Source organism: Bufo gargarizans, chromosome 3 (assembly GCF_014858855.1).
Source record: "Bufo gargarizans isolate SCDJY-AF-19 chromosome 3, ASM1485885v1, whole genome shotgun sequence".
Taxonomy (NCBI): domain Eukaryota; kingdom Metazoa; phylum Chordata; class Amphibia; order Anura; family Bufonidae; genus Bufo; species Bufo gargarizans.
In genome coordinates, this window is record NC_058082.1 from 147306390 (window position 1) to 147326183 (window position 19794).

The following is a 19794-nucleotide window of genomic DNA, read 5'->3' on the forward strand; positions in this document are numbered from 1 at the left end:
TGATTCATAAATGAAATATGAAAGTGGACTGGTTTTATGCCCAGAGCTAATTAAGGGCTATTAGCTCTCCTCAAACCAGACCTGGAAATTAATGACGTCACGCTCCAGCCAGGCTTGACAGCGAGCTGATCTTGGACAGGATGAGCTGGGCCTGGTGTAGCTTTTATGACCTTTTATTGCTGGCCTTACAGAGTAGTGGTAATAAAAGTGTCCATCTATATCATAGGCGACCCAGGCTTCAGAGAGATGAGAGTTCACAGCTTTTTACATAGGCCAGAAGCATATAAGATGGCTACCCAGAGGAATTATGTATGTATGCCGGCACACAAGGCACTTACTAATGTATTGCGATTATCCATATTGCCTCCTTTGCTGGCTAGATTAATTTTTTCCATCACATTATACACTGCTTGTTTCAATGGTTACGACCAGTCTGTAAATCAACGATGGGCATGCCCCCACACTATAGGAAAAAGTGTTGGCCTATGCATATTCCCACAGACCCAGCCACCAGAGAGACCAGCACTTTTTCCTATATTGTGCAAGCACGACTAAAAAACAAAACACAAAAACTTTATAGTGGTTGTCCCATGAAAAATATTAAAATTTTCAAACCAGCATGTCTGAATTTTGTACCAAGATATAATTAAACATTTAGTATAACCAGTGAATTATTCAATAACATTTATTTATATAGAACCACCTGCTGTTTCTTCTTATTAGTAATTATTTGTAAGCCTCAGTAACATGACTAAGGTGAAAACACATGCTCAGTTCCATCCACCAACTACCACCATCTGTGGCAGAAAAGACCCTCCCCCAAGCTATAATAGAGAGAGCTGCAACAGAAAGGACACACTCCCTGAGCTGCCAGCCTGAAATTAATACAATAATTAGAACAATGAACAGAGGAAGCTCTGGATCCATATGAGATGCAGGTATGGTTCTAGCTTTGTTAGAAATAGATTGTCATGTAATATAAATTGTCAGATTTCAATTTTTTAACATTAATCAGAGGGTAACAGCTTTAAAGGGGTATTCCAGTAAAATTAAGTTATTCCCTATCCACAGAATTGGGTGATAAATATTAGATTGGTGAGGGTCCTACTGCTGGGACACCCACCAAACATGAAGAAGATGCCCCAGACCCCCTACAGCCCCCCTGAAATGAAGGCCAAATGAGTGGCCAATCAGGCATGTATTTGAAGACTTGATTTATCTTTATGGGAATTCTGTTGATAGCGGACCGCTGTACTCGGCTATAGAAGCTCATATCATCAGTACCTATGTTGCATTTTTCTCAATCATTCTGAACAATGTGGAACACTTGTACTGAAGGGTTTAAATCAAACAAGTAATGCAAGGTTGCCCATTGATTTCAATTGGACCAGCAAATAAAAAGTTGGGGTACTGAAAGAGATTCTGCTGACGGTACCTATGTAGGCATCAAATCCTTTCATCGGCTATACAGAAGAGGATGCAGCCAGGGATGCAGTGATGTGGATACATTGCATGACTTCCACCCTGTTGAGCGCTATGTACCATAGAAGTGCTTTACTGCGGCTACTGTGGTAACGAGTGAAGCTTACTATGCCAGTACATATTTTAATTAATTTTACAACAGTTTTTTACAGAATGGCCAACCTTTGTGAGAAAAGGAGGCATGAATGAGCAGTTGGTATATGTTGACATAGTTATTTTCAACACTTTAAATTGGTTAGTATGACATTTACCAATGTTGTATGAATTTCTACCTTCTGATGTTCTGGTCGTAGAAGAAGTCTTTGCTCTATACAAAGGATAAACAACTAAAACAAATTTGTATAATTATCAACACAACTTTGTTTAGTGGATATAATTAGGCTTGAGCAAACCCAAACTGCAAAGTTCGGGTTCGTACCAAACTTTGTGAGTTCCAGTACCCGGACCTGAACCCGGATTTTTCCACTGAAGTTTGGGTTCGGTGTTCGGGTGATTTATAATGGAAAATAATAGCATTCTTAAGACAGAATGTTAAATAAAATGGACATTGAGGGGTTAAATTTTTTAAAAAAAAAACTCACCTCATCCACTTGATCGTGCAGCCTTGATCGCACACGTCTTCTTTCTTTAGGACCTGCAAAAGGACGTGTGCGATCAAGGTTGTGTGATCAAGTGGATGAGGTGAGTTTTTTAAAATCACTTTTAACCCCTCAATGTCCATTTTATTTGGCATTCTGTCTTAAGAATGCTATTAATAAAGTTTGAGTCCCCATTGACTTTAATAGGTTTCGAGTTCGAGTTCGGGTCAAGTTTGGGTCCCGAATCCGAACTTTGACCTGAAGTTTGGCCACATAAATAATCTATGAAAAAGTTTAAATTTTTTCAGTATAATAGCAAATTATGTGTGTGGTGTTACAGTCTCAGTCTATTCAAAAGCATATACAAGTTGCATACTCCTTACACAAATGCGTAGCATAAGGTCAAAACAGTTATATGAGGCATTTCTGTGCAGACAATAACAAGAAATCCACTTGAGACTTCCTCAACATTATACCACTATTGTTCTACTTAATGGCTTTACAAAATCTGTAAATTAAGTATATTGAATACATAAATAAATGCATCCTGATATTACAAAAAACAGGCGTCTTACAAAATCACTTTCTGTAAAAAAAATTCAGACAATAACTTATTCAGAAACCCTTAGAATTAAGTAAAGCAGCCACTGAAAGTGCCCTATCTGAAAAACTAAACAAAACAAAAAAAGATGATTTTTTATTTTTTATTTTAGGTGAAGTAAATCTCTGGCAGATGGTTCCAAATATTACACTGAAATGCATCAATCCACCAGGCTAATAAATACACTAGAGCTTTAAAACAACTTCTAATTCATTACATATTTAACCAATAGTGAGAGCTGGGGCGGGGGCATAAGATACTGATCTTTTCATTTACTGAATAAAAGCTCAGATTATGTATATCATGGTTCATTTGTTCATTTGAAAGTGAAATAGTAATCAGAAAATTACCTACTGTTTAAATATTTTTTTTTAATGTAAAATATATATACAGGTCCTTCTAAAAAAATTTGCATATTGTGATAAAGTTCATTATTTTCTGTAATGTACTGATAAACATTAGACTTTCATATATTTTAGATTCATTACACACAACTGAAGTAGTTCAAGCCTTTTATTGTTTTAATATTGATGATTTTGGCATACAGCTCATGAAAACCTACATTTCCTATCTAAAAAAAATTAGCATATTTCATCAAACCAATAAAAGAAAAGTGTTTTTAATACAAAAAAAGTCAACCTTCAAATAATTATGTTCAGTTATGCACTCAATACTTGGTCGGGAATCCTTTTGCAGAAATGACTGCTTCAATGCGGCGTGGCATGGAGGCAATCAGCCTGTGGCACTGCTGAGGTGTTATGGAGGCCCAGGATGCTTCGATAGCGGCCTTAAGCTCATCCAGAGTGTTGGGTCTTGCGTCTCTCAACTTCCTCTTCCCAATATCCCACAGAATCTCTATGGGGTTCAGGTCAGGAGAGTTGGCAGGCCAATTGAGCACAGTAATACCATGGTCAGTAAACCATTTACCAGTGGTTTTGGCACTGTGAGCAGGTGCCAGGTTGTGCTGAAAAATGAAATCTTCATCTCCATAAAGCTTTTCAGCAGATGGAAGCATGAAGTGCTCCAAAATCTCCTGATAGCTAGCTGCATTGACCCTGCCCTTGATAAAACACAGTGGACCGACACCAGCAGCTGACATGGCACCACAGACCATCACTGACTGTGGGTACTTGACACTGGACTTCAGGCATTTTGGCATTTCCCTCTCCCCAGTCTTCCTCTAGACTCTGGCACCTTGATTCACGAATGACATGCAAAATTTGCTTTCATCCGAAAAAAGTACTTTGGACCACTGAGCAACAGTCCAGTGCTGCTTCTCTGTAGCCCAGGTCAGGCGCTTCTGCCGCTGTTTCTGGTTCAAAAGTGGCTTGACCTGGGGAATGCGGCACCTGTAGCCCATTTCCTGCACACGCCTGTACACGGTGGCTCTGGATGTTTCTACTCCAGACTCAGTCCACTGCTTCCACAGGTCCCCCAAGGTCTGGAATCGGTCCTTCTCCACAATCTTCCTCAGGGTCCGGTCACCTCTTCTCGTTGTGCAGCGTTTTCTGCCACACTTTTTCCTTCCCACAGACTTCCCACTGAGGTGCCTTGATACAGCACTCTGGGAACAGCCTATTTGTTCAGAAATTTCCTTCTGTGTCTTACCCTCTTGCTTGAGGGTGTCAATGATGGCCTTCTGGACAGCAGTCAGGTCAGCAGTCTTACCCATGATTGCGGTTTTGAGTAATGAACCAGGCTAGGAGTTTTTAAAAGCCTCAGGAATCTTTTGCAGGTGTTTAGAGTTAATTAGTTGATTCAGATGATTAGGTTAATAGCTCGTTTAGAGAACCTTTTCATGATATGCTAATTTTTTTAGATCGGAATTTGGGGTTTTCATGAGCTGTATGCCAAAATCATCAATATTAAAACAATAAAAGGCTTGAACTACTTTAGTTGGTGTGTAATGAATCTAAAATGTATGAAAGTCTAATGTTTATCAGTACATTACAGAAAATAATGAACTTTATCACAATATGCTAATTTTTTTAGAAGGACCTGTATATATCTTTTTTTGTGATATTTTTTTTCCATATCACTATCAATATTTAACACAAATGTACATAATACTTCAATTTTCACACTGGCCACTATGCCAAATAATAGGTCATGATTTCCTATTCTGTACAGGTAACTTTTCAGTAGCTAATTCATTATCCTTACAGGCAAAATTATAATAAGTAACCCCTCTGCATAGATAACACAGGATCCACAATTTAGTATAGGTGATATCACAGCTTATCAGCTCACACATGACCTCTGCACATGTCAGAGAGCATGCCTAGAAAACTTTTCCATATACGTCAAAGGAGTTTGATCCTATCCATAGTGTCTATTGACTATGTAGCTGCTTTCAAAGACAAGAAGTCTTAACATATTTTAGGTTCAGTGGCCAATAGGAAAATTGCTAAATGATACACAATTTTAAATATAGATATTTACATGGGAAAAAAGTCAATCTTTTAAACATAAATCACAATTTAAACAATGGGTCATTTTCTGATGACTCATTCCCTTTAATCTTGATGTTTTTGAATATATATGGACGACACATTTTGATTGGTAGAATGTAGGAATAATATATGAAAAAATATAATCACAATGTACTCTTAATACCAGTAGATTCAGCAATTGTTCTGGAGAAATATATCTGATTGTTGGTGGGTACTCCATCTTTCAAGCCAATGATAAGAATCATAGTATTATATCTCGTAATAAGAAAAATCTATTAAATCTTGGTTGAAAGAATTGTTGCATCTGAATCTTTTCCAAATTCCGACCCTCTAGTGACCACCTAAATATACTATACATAGTTGCAAAGTAGATCTTCACTTTAAAGGGGCAAAGAAACACTCTACTACTCACTAGTGATGAGCGAGCACCAAAGTATTCAGCCTGAGTAGTATGAAAGTCAATGGGAGACAACCAGGCACCCCTTGCTCAGAAGAGGAGAGGGTGTCTGGTTCATAAGAAAAAGTTAGAAACCCCCTTAAAAATGGTTTGGAAACAGCATTAAGAGTATAGCTGGATGCATCTTAGACACCTATTATATACACCATACAATAGACAACCACACCAAGGCTGTATGCCAAAAGCCAAGGTATGTGCAAGCCATCAATCTATCCATGAGACACATGCCATACCTTACAATAGCAGCCTTGTGCACTGAGATATTCCAAACCAGCTCTCATCTGACTGAGAACCGGTAAACCTCAAAGTTATTTTGCATATGTTGGATAGCTTGGGTGGACCTTCACACCTAGATCAATATCATTAGGGAGACAAGAAGTTTTCTGATAAAAATGCATTTACATAAGTATGGGCATATTGGAAAGACATGCAAATGAGTAGAATCTGCCTTCTTTTTCACTGTCACGACTATGAAAACCAATAGATGGCACTATTGAGTTATGAACAGCGTCCTCTATTGGTTTTGCAGTCTTATGACAAGACAAATATTCTTGTCAGAAGACTACTAAACCAATAGAGGCCACTATTGAGCTATGAACAGCCCTCTGTTGGTTTCGCAGTCTTATGACAAGACAAATATAATTGTCAGAAGACTATGAAACCAATAGAGGGCGTTTTTCATAGCTCAATAGCGCTATCTATTGGTTTAATAGTTTCCTGACAAGAATATTAGACTGGGTCTTATGACAAGCTTATTAGTGTAGCCTTTTGCATGGAAAATTCACGCTTACAATTTGCAATTAGAATATTCACAATCTACACTAGGATGATATCTGACACTGGGAAAGCTGGGTAATAACTCAGTGATAAAATCTGACACTGGGAAAGCTAGGTAATAACTCGTGATCTACACTGAGTTATTACCCAGCTTTTTCAGTGCCATATATTATAACTGACTTCCTACATAATTATTACATAATATTCGCTATATTGCTCTATATTCATTTTTTAGAATTTTCGTAATATTATAAAACACAAATATATAGGAATATAGCAAATAGTATGTGAAGATTATGTAGTATGTCAATGATAATATCTGACACTGGAAAAGCTGGGTAATAACTCAGTGTAGATTATGAAGTTATTGCCCAGCTTTCCCAGTGTCCCAAATATTCTAATCGCAAATGTTACATGCAAAAGGCTAAACTAATAAGCTTGTTATAAGACTCAGTCTAATATTCTTGTCAGAAGACTATGAAACCAATAGAGGGCGTTGTTCATAACTCAATAGCACCCTCTATCGGTTTCATAGTCTTCTGACAAGAATATTTGTCTTGTCATAAGACTATGAAACCAATAGAGGCTGCTGTTCATAACTCAATAGCGCCATCTATTGGTTTTCATAGTCTTATGACAGCTGAAAAACAAGGCAGATTCTGCTCATTTGCATGTCTTTCCCATATGCCCATGCTTATGCAAATGAGCTTTTACATGACAAAACTGTATAGAAAGGTTATTGAATATTATGTTAGGACAATCGGAAAACTTTTTGTCGCTCTAATGATATTGATCTATGTGTGCAGGTCCACCCAAACCATCCAACAGATGCAAAATACCTTTGAGATTTACTGGTTCTCAGTCAGATGAGAGCTGGTTTGGAATATTTCATAGTGCACAAGGCTGGATAGATAGATAGATAGATAGATAGATAGATAGATAGATAGATAGATAGATAGATAGATAGATAGATAGATAGATAGATGGCTGGCTGGCTTGTAAATACCTGGCTTTTGGCATATAGCCTTTGTGGGTTGTCTACATAATATGAGTCTAAGATGCATCCAGCTATCTTCTTAATTCTGTTGCCAAACCATTTTGATGAGGTTTACATCAATTTCAAAATAAAAAATTATGAACCAGAAACTCTCTTATCTTCCAATCAGGGGGGTTCTTGGGGTTCTCTTATTTACTTCTATTGTATTCAAGCACCCAAATTATTTGGCCGAGCACTCGCATCTGCCAAGCATTGCAATGTTTGAGCCGAGCATGCTCGTTCATCACTACTACTCACCTTTCTAATTTCATTCATTGGTTGAAGTGGGTCACCACTGCAGCCAGTGATTGACTTAGGCAGCATCTTTAGGCATTTATTGTGTGTTCAGTTTAGATAAAGATATGAAGACCAGGTTGGACCTTGTGAGTCTTATATCCCATTCTGTCCCATGTTTAATAGATGTATTGCCTCCGAATAAGTCCTTTAAATCTCTATATATAAGTAATGGATTTCAAGCTCTAAACTCATAATTTTCAGCTCCCTCTATAATGTTATGCCTGTTCATCCATAAGTCATCAGTAATTTAGAAATATTCAGAAGTTTAGGCTCTGCAGTCGAATATTGCATTCTTCTTTAAAAGACAATTAAATGCAGAATCTTTATACTATAAGTTGAGTACTTCATATTTAAGTGTTTTTTTTTAATGTATTTTTAGCTCCCTTAGGCTATACCATAACTTAATAAGACATGCTCAGTCTTCATTTCCCTTTTCTCCTAAACTTCTCATCCAATTGTATTATAGTAGATGCATTGTAGGTCCAGTGGTTGGATTACTGTTCGTTCTAATTTGAATCTCAGTATATTTTCTTTTCCTTTCAGTGTTCTTTTTATTGTGTTTAATGTATGTTGAATCAAAAGAAAAAAAAATGAAATTATATCATATAAAACAAAAAAATGGAATATATAAAGTGGCCATATCTTCATTTCATTCCTTGTCAAGGGTAGGATTCCCTTTTTAATATGTCTTCAATATATTCAAAATTTTCCAGGAAAACAAAGTGGTAGTGGCGATCAGGAGGGGGGCAGAATTGAAGGGAAAAGAGAGCAATGTTGAAAAGTGGGAAATCAATTATTTGGACCCTTCATAAAAGTCTAGTATTTAAAATAAGAAAAACTTAAAGGGATATCTAATGTAAGTGTGCATTATAGAGAAGCAAGTCTTTCTAGGTGGAAATGCTTGAGCACATAACGATACAAAGGAGGTCTGCAGGGATTGCCTTGTGTATTAAGGTTTACTGTGGCAATCTCTGCTAATGCATGTGACCAATCAACATGAATGGGATCACATGGAAATGTGCCATGCATGTGCACACAGACCATTAACCAAGCTTGAACGCCGTTGCCAACCCTGGATGAAAGCAAACTCCCAGCCATATCTTGCACTGTACGATGTGGTTATAAATCCCACAGTCCTAAAAGACCTTGATCATCTCTCTCAGTTTTTGCATGCTGGAGATTTTGAGATTTATCACCATTTTGTATCAAAATACATGCCCAAAAAGGTTCATTTAAAAGTTTATGCATTAGAAGCTTTAAGCTCGCAGCACCGGTGCACAATGCAAATGTTCCCAGACAATGTGCAAAGGCCAAGTCTATATGGCATAGAAAAGCTGCTATTGGAACACACAGTGTCGTTTCATCACAGAAAAAAACATGCGGCTTAAAAAAAATCTCCAGGGGAAATCTACTAATTCACACTTATTACCCTTGTTGACTAATGTCTTAAAGTTCTTTGATTGCCGCCTTACAAATGATCTTTCCTTGTGGACATGGGTAAAGATAAAGAAGTCTGGCACTTCTACAACAAAAAAATGTCTCGTCTATCGTACAGAGTTTATCAAGTTTAAGAAATTTATGTAGTAAAACTTGCGGGATGATGGGCCGAACTGGATTGACAGATGTCTTTTTTCGGCCTTATAAACTATGTTACTATGTTTAAGGCTATTGTTAAGTGTTATATAGTCCAAAAATGTGAGTTTAGATAAAGATGGTACGACTCGCAAGTCTTGTAAGGCAAAGATGGTGCCATCATATAATATTTGATCAAAAAATAAATAAATAAAGAATGAGTTAGTGTGTAGGATCTATTAGGTTCAGATGTGTCTAAGTATGACATATCTGAGATACGCAAAAATGATAAGGGAATCATAGACAGATGTTCAGAAACCTTCCAACAAAAAGCCACCGTAACTTTAGTAAGGTTGTGGTTAAGGCCTCATGCACACGACCGTATGTATTTTGCAGGCCACAAAAAACCGATCTGCAAAAAATATGGATGATGTCCGTGTGCATTCTGTATTTTACGGAATGGAACAGCTGGCCCCTAATAGGATAGTACTATCCTTGTCAGTAATGCGGACAACAATAGGACATGTTCTATTTTTTTGCAAACGGAAATACGGCCATACGGAAACGGAATGCGGATGAAGTACCTTAAATTTTTTTTTTTTTTTTGCGGACCCATTGAAATGAATGTATCCGCATATGGTCCACAAAAAAACTGGATTGGACACGTTTGTGTGCATCAGCCCTAAATGTCAGTTTAGAAGTTGCAGACAAAGGTGAGAAAAGTGTAACATGGATAGGGTTAGGTGACATAGCCTTCTCTATGGAGAACCATACTTTAGATATGGGGCTTCTAGCCCAATTGAATGTGTGGTTAAGTAGTGTTGTTTGATAATAGATGTAGATATTGGGATTGCACATTCTAGCTTTACTTTATGTGAGAATAAGAGTATGCAAATTGAGACATGACCTGTGCTTATTCCAGATATAAAGAAAAAATAATTTACCTTGGATAAGTACCACTACGAGACTGGAATGGGAAGCATCTGAAAAAGGTAAATGTATTTGGGTAGGATTAGGCTTTTTATTAAGTTATTTCTCCCCATCCAGAATGAAAAGTGGGCTGACCAGGATGTTATGGTGTATTGGCTAGAAGTGAACAGGGTTTTATAATTAAGATCAAATAAATCATTGGGGGATTTGCTTAAGTCTTAGTATGTATTAATTGAATCTCAGGAACATCAAAGTCAGTGCCCTAGAAAGCTAATTTGACCTGAATAAATACCTGTAAGTTGCTTAATGAGTCCTTCAGATGGAAAATACATAGTAACATATACATACTTACAAAATATACCATGTACAAGTCTAAATTGTAGCCCACATAACTTTTGAATAGCTATCTATGAATATGAACTTGTGTTTGGACGAATACAAATCTTTTTGCTGCTTACAGCAATTTCCATAGGTGCCTTATACTATATTGTTTCTGCTGTGGCCAAATGAACATGGTCACCAGTAAAGGATACTATGTTAGTTTTGTGCATGCACTGTTACTGTAAGTAGTGGCACATGCTGAACTGTATTACATAACAAATCAAAACCAGCATTTGTTATGGATTGCAGACCCAATCAACAAATCCGGGGTTAGATTTGCTCAGTAATACAGTTCAGCATGTGCCGCTACTTACAGTAACAGTGAATGTGCAAAACTCACAATGTTTCACTTTACTGTTGACTAGGGTTGAGCGAACCCGAACTTTAGGGTTTTTATACCCGGACCTGAACCCGAACATTTTTGGAAAAGTTTGGGTTCGAGTTCGGCGATTTTAATGGCGCTTGTTGAAAGGCTGCAGGGCAGCCAATCAACAAGCGTTTAACTAGTGTGCCCTTAGAAGCCATCACAGCCATGCCTACTAATGGCATGGCTGTGATTGGCCAAGTGCAGCATGTGACCCGGCCTCTACATAAGCTGGAGTCATGTAGCACCGCATGTCACTCAGCTTACTAGTTTTTAGGGATAGGATACTGCTGCTGTGAGGGAGAGATTAGGAAAGACTCCTATATCTGCACTTGGTATGAAGTCAGCGATCCACAGCGTTTTTTTGTTTTGGGGGGGCAATGCAACATTTCTGTACCCTGCCCTGAGCCCAGTGAGACTGAAAAAAGTTATAATCCGTCTGTTAGTTAGGTGGGCCTCGGCGGCCATTTTGTGCAACAGCAGTGCACCAGCACTGCATATGTGCCAGGGACAATCATTTAATCCTGTTCTTGTAGTTCACTGGCCGACATATACCCATTTTTTAAGTGCACCTGCACTGCATATGTGCCAGGGGAAGGAAAAATAATACTGTCTGTGAGTTAAGGAACTCAGGGGGTGACATATCCCAATTTTTGTCTGTAAAGAACCCCTGTGCTGCATTTCTGAGAGTGAAATATGTTCAGTTAAATCCATCTGTTCCAGTGTGGGGTGACATATTTAAATTTTTTGCTGTAAATTACCTCTGAGGCCTGCACTGCATATGTGACAGGCAGGCACATAAATTCAGCAAATCCATCTGTTCCATTGTATGGGGTGACATATCCACAATTTTTTAAGTTAAAAAAAAACAACTGTACCTAATTTGTGAGATTGAAATATAATCTCAGTTAAATCCATCTGTTTCATTTATGGTTAAAGAAACACTTTTTGGGGCCCAATAAAGTACCTTTTTGCCATGTACTGCATTTCTGACAGTCCAATAAAACCAGCAAATACTGCAGTTACATTTTTTGCTAAAAAATTCCAATTTTTGTTGCTATAAAGTACTACGCTGTGTTCCTGTCAGTCAAATAAAATCATTAAATACCGCTGTTACATTTTTGGGCTTCAAATTCCCATTTTTGGGTGTAAAGTACCTCTGAGGCCTGCACATGTGACAGACAGCCACATACATTCAGCAAATCCATCTGTTCCATTTTATATGTAAAAAAACCCTGTGCTTCATCTGTGAGAGTGAAATAAAATCATGGTTTGTTATCCATCTGTTTCATTTAGGGTTAAAAAATAACTTTTATTTTTTTTTAGCAATAAAGTACCTTTCTGCCCTGAGCTGCATTTCTAGTAGTTAAAGAAATACAGTTAAATCCATATGTTTCATTGTGTGTGAGAAAAAACTTTTTTTGACAATAAAGTATCTTAGCTGCCTGCACTGCATAGCGGACCAGGCAATACGTTTAAAAACTCGTCTGTTCCATTGTTAGGTAACATTAACCAATTTTTCCCGTCCAAAAACCCCTGCTCTGCCTGGGTGACAGGGATATACATTTCTAAAAATTGTCTGTTCCATTGCTGGCTGACATTAACCTTTTTTGACTGTCAAAAAAAACCCTGCTCTGCATTGTTCACAAGGAACTTAATTTAGTAAAAATGTCTGTTACTTCGGTGGATGACCGCAAAGAATGAGGAGAGCGTCAAACAAGGGATGTGGCCCTGGTCGTGGTGTTGGTGGAGCTCCTATTGAATGCAGAGGAGGTGGTTGATCTGTGCCAGCTACACGCCCAAGTGAAACACCTTCCTCAGGTGCGAGTAGGTGACACAACCTTCAGCGTTATTTTTTAGGGCCGAATGTGGCTCTATGAATGGTGAGGCCAGAACAAGTAGAGGAAATAGTAGATTGGGTGGCTGACAGAGCCTCCAAATCCTTCACATCGTCTCCCACCCAGTCGCCTGCTGAAATATCAGATGGCACCTGCAGCCCATGGCCATCAGTCTTTCAACTCACCCCCTTGCAAATCAGCCAAGCAGCCTGAACCCCAAGTCATGCAGCAGTTTCTTCTGCTTTTTGATGACTCTGCTGGCAGGGTTTCCCAGGGCTATCCACTTAGCCTTGCCCCAGAAGTGGAAGAGATTTTTTTTTTTTTTTTTTTTTTTTTTTTTTTTTTATTGGGAAAACTACAAAACATTTACAATAAAAAATGTATTACAATCTCTCAATTCTTAGTAACCCAAGTGATTATATGTGCGTATATTCCACTCATCTTTTCAAAATATTTAGAAAACCCTCCCCTCCCTCCCTCCCAGTTTGTGGTGCGTCAAAGTAGGACCCTTATATATAAAACAACTTGATCTCAGCTAACCAGACCTCCAACCACCCCATATCCTGGTCCATTGATATTCATTTTCCCTCCGTCTGTATAAAATTTTTTCGTAGTTCATTACCTTATCAATTAAATTTATCCATGTGTTTTTGTTTGGAGTAGATCGGGCAAACCAGGTGCGGCTGATCAAAACTCTAGCCAACATCAATACTCTACTCAAAAGAATCTTTTGATACTTATGATTTTTTAATTTGGAGAGATCATTGAGAATAAATACTTGTGGTTCAAAAGGAATTCGAATTTTTAGTTTACACATAATATAGTTATTGATACCGTTCCAGTAGTTTATAAGTTCTGGACAGGTCCATATCATATGGAGAAAATCTGCTCCTACAGTGTCACATTTGGGACAGTTGGACGTGTCTCTTAACCCACATTTGTTCATCCACAATGGAGTAATATATAATCTGTGGCAGATATAAAATTGTATCAGGACATGGTTAAAGTTCTGGGATAGTGAAGATAGATTCCCAAAAATATTATCCCACCCTTCTATTTGTACATTCGGACAGTCCACCTCCCACGCTTTTTGTCCTGGAGAGTGTATGTCACTAAACCGTGCTTTAAGTAATAACTTATATATATTTGAAATTTTTATTCTGGAATGTGTACCTGATACCCAATCATTCAGAAAGGATACATTATCTATATCCAACAGCCGCTTATCATCCAAGCTGGATAACACAGAACGCAATTGGAAATACCTAAACCATGAAAGATTTTTTAAATTTTGTATCATTTCTATATAGGATTTAATTTCTCTATCTTTAACTACCTGTGAGATATATAAAATTTTATTCTTCTGCCAAAATGTGTCAGCTGCAATTTCATCCAGCCTTTGTAAATACAAATTATGCCAAAGAGGCGTAAATGTAAGTGAACCCTTAACTTTCAACCATGTCCTAGTTGTAGCCCACACCTTAAGGAGTAGTTTTATAGTCTCTCTGTAGCCTTGCTCATAGCTCTTCAATAGGCCAGATTCCAACAAGGAAAAAATATTATTGTGGGCATGACTATTTACCAACTTCCCCAGTAGTGCGCTATGCTCTGATTCATAGCACCTCAATAGCTGGGCTGCAATAAAGTATCCCTTAAAGTAGGGGAGATTTAAACCCCCGCACTCCACTGATCTATACAAATACTCCAACTTAATTCGAACTCGCTTTCTTCCCCATATTAAATCATTAATTAGTCTCTCTATAAGTTTAAAATGTTTGTCTTGTATCCAAATAGGTGTATTCCTGAGCACATAGAGCAATTGTGGTAATATCACCATTTTGACTAGTGAAACTCGATCAGCTCTAGATAGGGGAAGTTTCAGCCAAATTCCTATTTTAGCTCTGATCTTTACTATTATGGGGATCAAATTAAGTTCTACAAAATTTTCGACCCGAGGCGATATCGTCAAACCCAAATATTGAAAAGTATCAACAATATCCAACTGTGTAACAGGAATCTCTTTCTGTGGTAGGGGGTCTATTGGAAGCAGACTAGTCTTGGTCCAGTTTATAAGAAGACCAGAAACCTCACCAAATAATTTAACCATTTGAATAATCCTAGGGAGAGTGGTTTCCGTATGATCTATAAAAAACAGAACATCGTCTGCATATAGTGAGATACGATCTTGTGTTCCTAGCGTACCAAATCCTTTGATCTGATCGTCCTGCCTAATGGCCATCGCAAGGGGTTCGATATATATATCAAATAATAAGGGAGATAGTGGGCAACCCTGACGGGTGCCTCTGTTTAACTCGATACTGCTACTCAAAATTCCATTAAGACTCAATTTAGCCCTTGGAGATCCATACAATAGCCTAAGAGTACGTATAAACCTCTCTCCAAAGCCCATCCTAGCAAGAACCTTCCAGAGGAAACGCCACTCCACCCTGTCAAAGGCCTTAGAGGCATCTAATGACAGGATGGAGCGGGCGGTCCCCCCAGGGGCCTGGATATTAGAAAAGAGCCGTTGTAGATTATAATGTGTACCCTTATTTTTAATGAAACCGCTCTGATCCGGATGGACTATGGAGGAGATGACCCCAGAGAGCCTTGTAGCAAGGACCCTCGCCAAAAGCTTTACATCTGCATTAAGCAGTGAAATTGGTCTGTAAGATTCTAAATCTAGAGGGTCCTTGCCTTTTTTTGGAATTAGTATCACTGTAGCCTCCATCATTGAATCTGGCAACCTCCCATCCTCCATTGATTCAGTAAAGACCTCCAGTAATCTAGGAAAAATACAGTCCCCATATTTGCTATAAAATTCATATGGAAGCCCGTCTGAACCAGGAGTAGAATTAGGTGAACATAATTTAATAGCTCCCTCAAGTTCCTTAATTGAGACCTCCAGTTCTAATGCTTTCTTTTGGTTCTCAGTAATAGTTGAAAAGTTAATCCTATCTAGGTAGAGATCTATCTTATCGTCTGTAATATTAGAATCAGCCTTATACATATCAAGAAAATAATCAAAAAAGGCCTTCTCCACCGGACCCTGACCAGTAACTGTTCTACCATCCCTCACTCGAACCTTCTCTATATGTTTTATAGAGGAAGTGGAAGTGGAAGAGATTGAGTGCACAGATGCCCAACCACTTATGTTTCAGGATGAGTACATGGGAGGACCACTGCAGCACATCTCAGATAATGCCAACCGCTGCGGCTTTCTGCAGTCTGCAGACCGACAAGGCAGGGACAGGGTGATAACTGGGTGGAAGATGATGTGGAGGACGATGAGGTCCTCAACCCCACATGGAATCAAGGTCATATGAGTGACCTGTGTAGTTCGGAGGAAGAGGTGGTGGTCACACAGAGCCACCAGCACAGCAATAGAGGGAGCAGGGTACAAAAGCGGAGCGACCATCCCCTAGACAGTATGCCTGCTACTGCCCATCGCACCACCGAGCACACCAAAACCAGCTCCAAGGAGTTCCTTGGCGTGGCAGTTCTTCAGACAATGTGCTGATGACAAGACACGAGTGGTTTGCACGCTGTGTAATCAGAGCATGAATCGAGGTATAAATGTTCTAAACTTGACCACAACCTGCATGACCAGGCATCTAAGTTCAAATCACAACCTGCAGTGGAATAGACACCTCAAAAACCAAGAAAGGTCTCTGGCTCCTCCTGCTTCCTCTTCTGCTGCAGTCTCGGCCTCTTCATCCCCCTCTAGAGTGACAGTGGCACCTGCCACCCCGCAAACAGAAGATGTGGCAGCAACGCCATCACCTCTGTCACCAAGCATCTCCACAATATCCCATGGAAGCGGTCAGCTGTCTATCTCCCAAACACTGGTGCAAAAGAGAAAGTACCCCCCTACCCACCCACGATCCCTGGCCCTGAATGCCACCATTTCCAAATTCCTGGCCTTTGAAATGCTGTCATTCCGTCTGGTCGACACAGACATTTTAAGATTCTGATGCCGGTGGCTGTCCCACAGTACGTTGTGTCCAGCAGCCACTACTTTTCCAGGCGTGCCATCCCTTCCCTGCACAACCAAGTGGGGGACAAAATCAGGTGTGCACTGCGCAACGCCATCTGTGGCAAGGTCCACATAACTACGGATAAATGGACCAGTAAGAATGGTCAGTAACATTATATCTCCCTAACAGCACACTGGGTAAATGCAGTTGCGGCTAGGCCTGAGGGGGATAGCAGTTTTGTGCATTTCCTTCTACCACCAAGGAGTGCAGTGCCTTTTTCTTTGCCTCCTGTTGCTTCCTCCTCCTACTCCACTTCCTCATCCTCTACCACCTCCTCATCCGTTCAGCGTGACACCTTCACCAGCAACTTCAGCACAGCCAGGGGTAAACTACAGCAGGCAGTTTTTAAACTTATCTGTTTGGGGGACAAACCCTACACAGCACAGGAGCTGTAGATGGCCATGGAACAACAGGCCGATGAGTGGTTGTGCCAGTGAGCCTCAATCTGGGCCCGGTGGTGTGCGATAATGGGAAAAATCTTGTGGCAGCTCTGGGCCTGGATGGTTTGACGCACATCCCTTGCTTGGAGCATGTGCTAAATTTGATGGTGCAGAAGTTCCTGAAAAATTACCCCAATATATCAGAGCTGCTTCAGAAAGTGCGAGCCATCTGAGCGCGCTTTTGGCATCCTCACCCTGCTGCTGCTCGCCTGTAAGCACTGCAGCATAACTTCGGCCTTCCCCCTCACCACCTCATATGCGACAAGCCCACAAGGTGGAACACCACCTTGCCCATGCTGACCAGACTGTGTGAGCAACAGCAGACGATAGTGGAGTTTCAGCTGCAGCACACACAGGTGAGTCGCTCTGCAGAACAGCACCACTTCACCACCAATGAGTGGGCCTCCATGCGAGACCTGTGTGCCTTGTTGCGCTGTTTTGAGTACTCCACTAACATGGCCAGTGTCAATAACGCCGTTCTCAGCATTACTATCCCATTTCTATGCCTCCTTGAAAAAACGCTTCGGGCGATGAAAGAAGAGGATGTGGCACAGGAGGAGGAGGAGGAAGAGGGATCATTTTCAAGGGTTTCAGGCCAATCATTCACAAGTGGCTCCGAGGGTAGGTTCCTGCACCAACATACGCCAGGTACACAATTGTCCAGCCAGGGCACAATTCTGGAGGATGAGGAGGTGGAGGATGAGGAGATGGAGGAGGAGGAACCATGTTCACAGCAGGGTGGCACCCAAACAAGCTCATGGGCATCACTGGTGCGTGGCTGGGGTGATACAGAAGACACAGACGATACACTTCCCACAGAGGTCAGCTTGTCATTGCCTCTGGGCAGCCTGGCACACATGAGCGATTACATGCTGCAGTCTCCGCAACGACCGCCAAATTAGCCACATTCTAACTTGTGCTGATTACTGGGTGGCCACGCTTTTGGATCCCTGTTACAAGGACAACGTACCATCCTTAATTCCGTCACTGGAGCGTGATTGGAAGATGCGCGAGTACAAGTGCACACTGGTAGATGTGCTGCTGATGGCATTCCCACCTGACAGTGGGGGCACAGTGGAAGCACAAGGTGAAAGCAGAGGAAGAGGTTGCCAACGCAGCTGGGGCACCGCCAGCTTCTCAGAAGGCAGGGTTAGCATGGCCGAAATGTGGAAAAGTTTTGTCAGCACGCCACAACAACCAGCACCACCAGCTGATATGGAACTTCTTAGCAGGAGGCAGTATTTCAGAAACATGGTGGAGCAGTATGTTTGCACACGCCTACACGTACTGACTGATGGGTCTGCCCCCTTCAACTTCTGGGTCTCCAAATTGGGCATATGGCCTGAGATTGCCCTTTACGCCTTGGAGGTGCTGGCCTCCCCTGCAGCCAGTGTATTGTCTGAATGTTTATTCAGCATGGCAGGAAGGGTTATCACAGACAAGCACAGCCGCTTGTCCACAGCCTGTCCAACCAGGCATGGATCCCACAGGACTTGTACGTACCTTGTGCAGAATAAACATGTATACTGGCCTTACCCAGCCATTGTTGTACTCCAGCACGCTTTCTCTTTGTTTTATTTTTTATATTTCATAATGTTTTAGGGTCTACCCAAATTTAAACAAAAAATAAATTAAAAAAAAACAGTGTTGGCTACCTCCTGCTCCTCCACCGCCGCTTCCACCTACACTGTAACATCCACCGTCTCCTCAACCTCCTACTTCATATGGACATCATTCTCCTAGATCAAGATTTATTTTATTTTATGTTATTTTAAGTCATTTTCCTATCCACATTATGTTTGCAGAGCACTTGCCATGCTCTTAACCACATTTTGCTGCCTTTTGCAGCCCTCTAGCCCTTTCCATTACTTTTTTTAGAGCCATTTTATTGCTCCAAAGTTCGGGTCCCCATTGGCTTCAATGGGGTTCGGGTTCGAGGTCAAGTTCGGGTTAAGTTCAGGTATTTTTTGCAAAGTTCGGACGAACCCATTGAACCCGAACTTCCAGGTGTCCACCTTGGCTGCAGCTTAGACAATACAGTATAAGGTATGTACGGGAATCAGGAATTCCTAAAATTTACTGTAAGCAGCAAAAAGCGTCTGTTTTGTCCAAAACAGGACATATTCAAATTAACCAACACTAATATGGAAAATTCTGAAATGATTCACACCCTGCCAAAACATAGAATGATTCATTCACTTAATGTATTCAAAGTTTTCTAATGTACAGGCATTAACCAAACTGTTCTTTTGCATTGTTTTTATTATATGAATGCAATGACTAAATAAAAGCATAAAAAAGAATGACTCTTATTGGATATTCAGTTTGTCATAAATGAGTGAAAAATTACAATACCCAGGTTTCCAGTACTGGACCTTACTGCAAGAAATATCAAACTTTCAATAGATTAAGTAGTTTTAGTAGATTACATGGTAATATTGAAGTAAATGTTTCAGAAATTGCAGAAAAGAACTTAATGCAAAGTGAATAAATGCTTCCTATATCAATAGGAAAAAGACCGCAAATCACTAGACAACCAACAGTAAAACAA

The 19794-nt window shown here is 40.0% G+C and overlaps 1 protein-coding gene across 1 annotated transcript in view; it reads right to left on the minus strand.

The window, feature by feature from the left end:
• The window catches only part of LOC122931446 (protocadherin-9-like), a 680287-nt gene that overhangs the window by 659276 nt on the left and 1217 nt on the right, over positions 1-19794 (minus strand). The window lies entirely within an intron of this gene.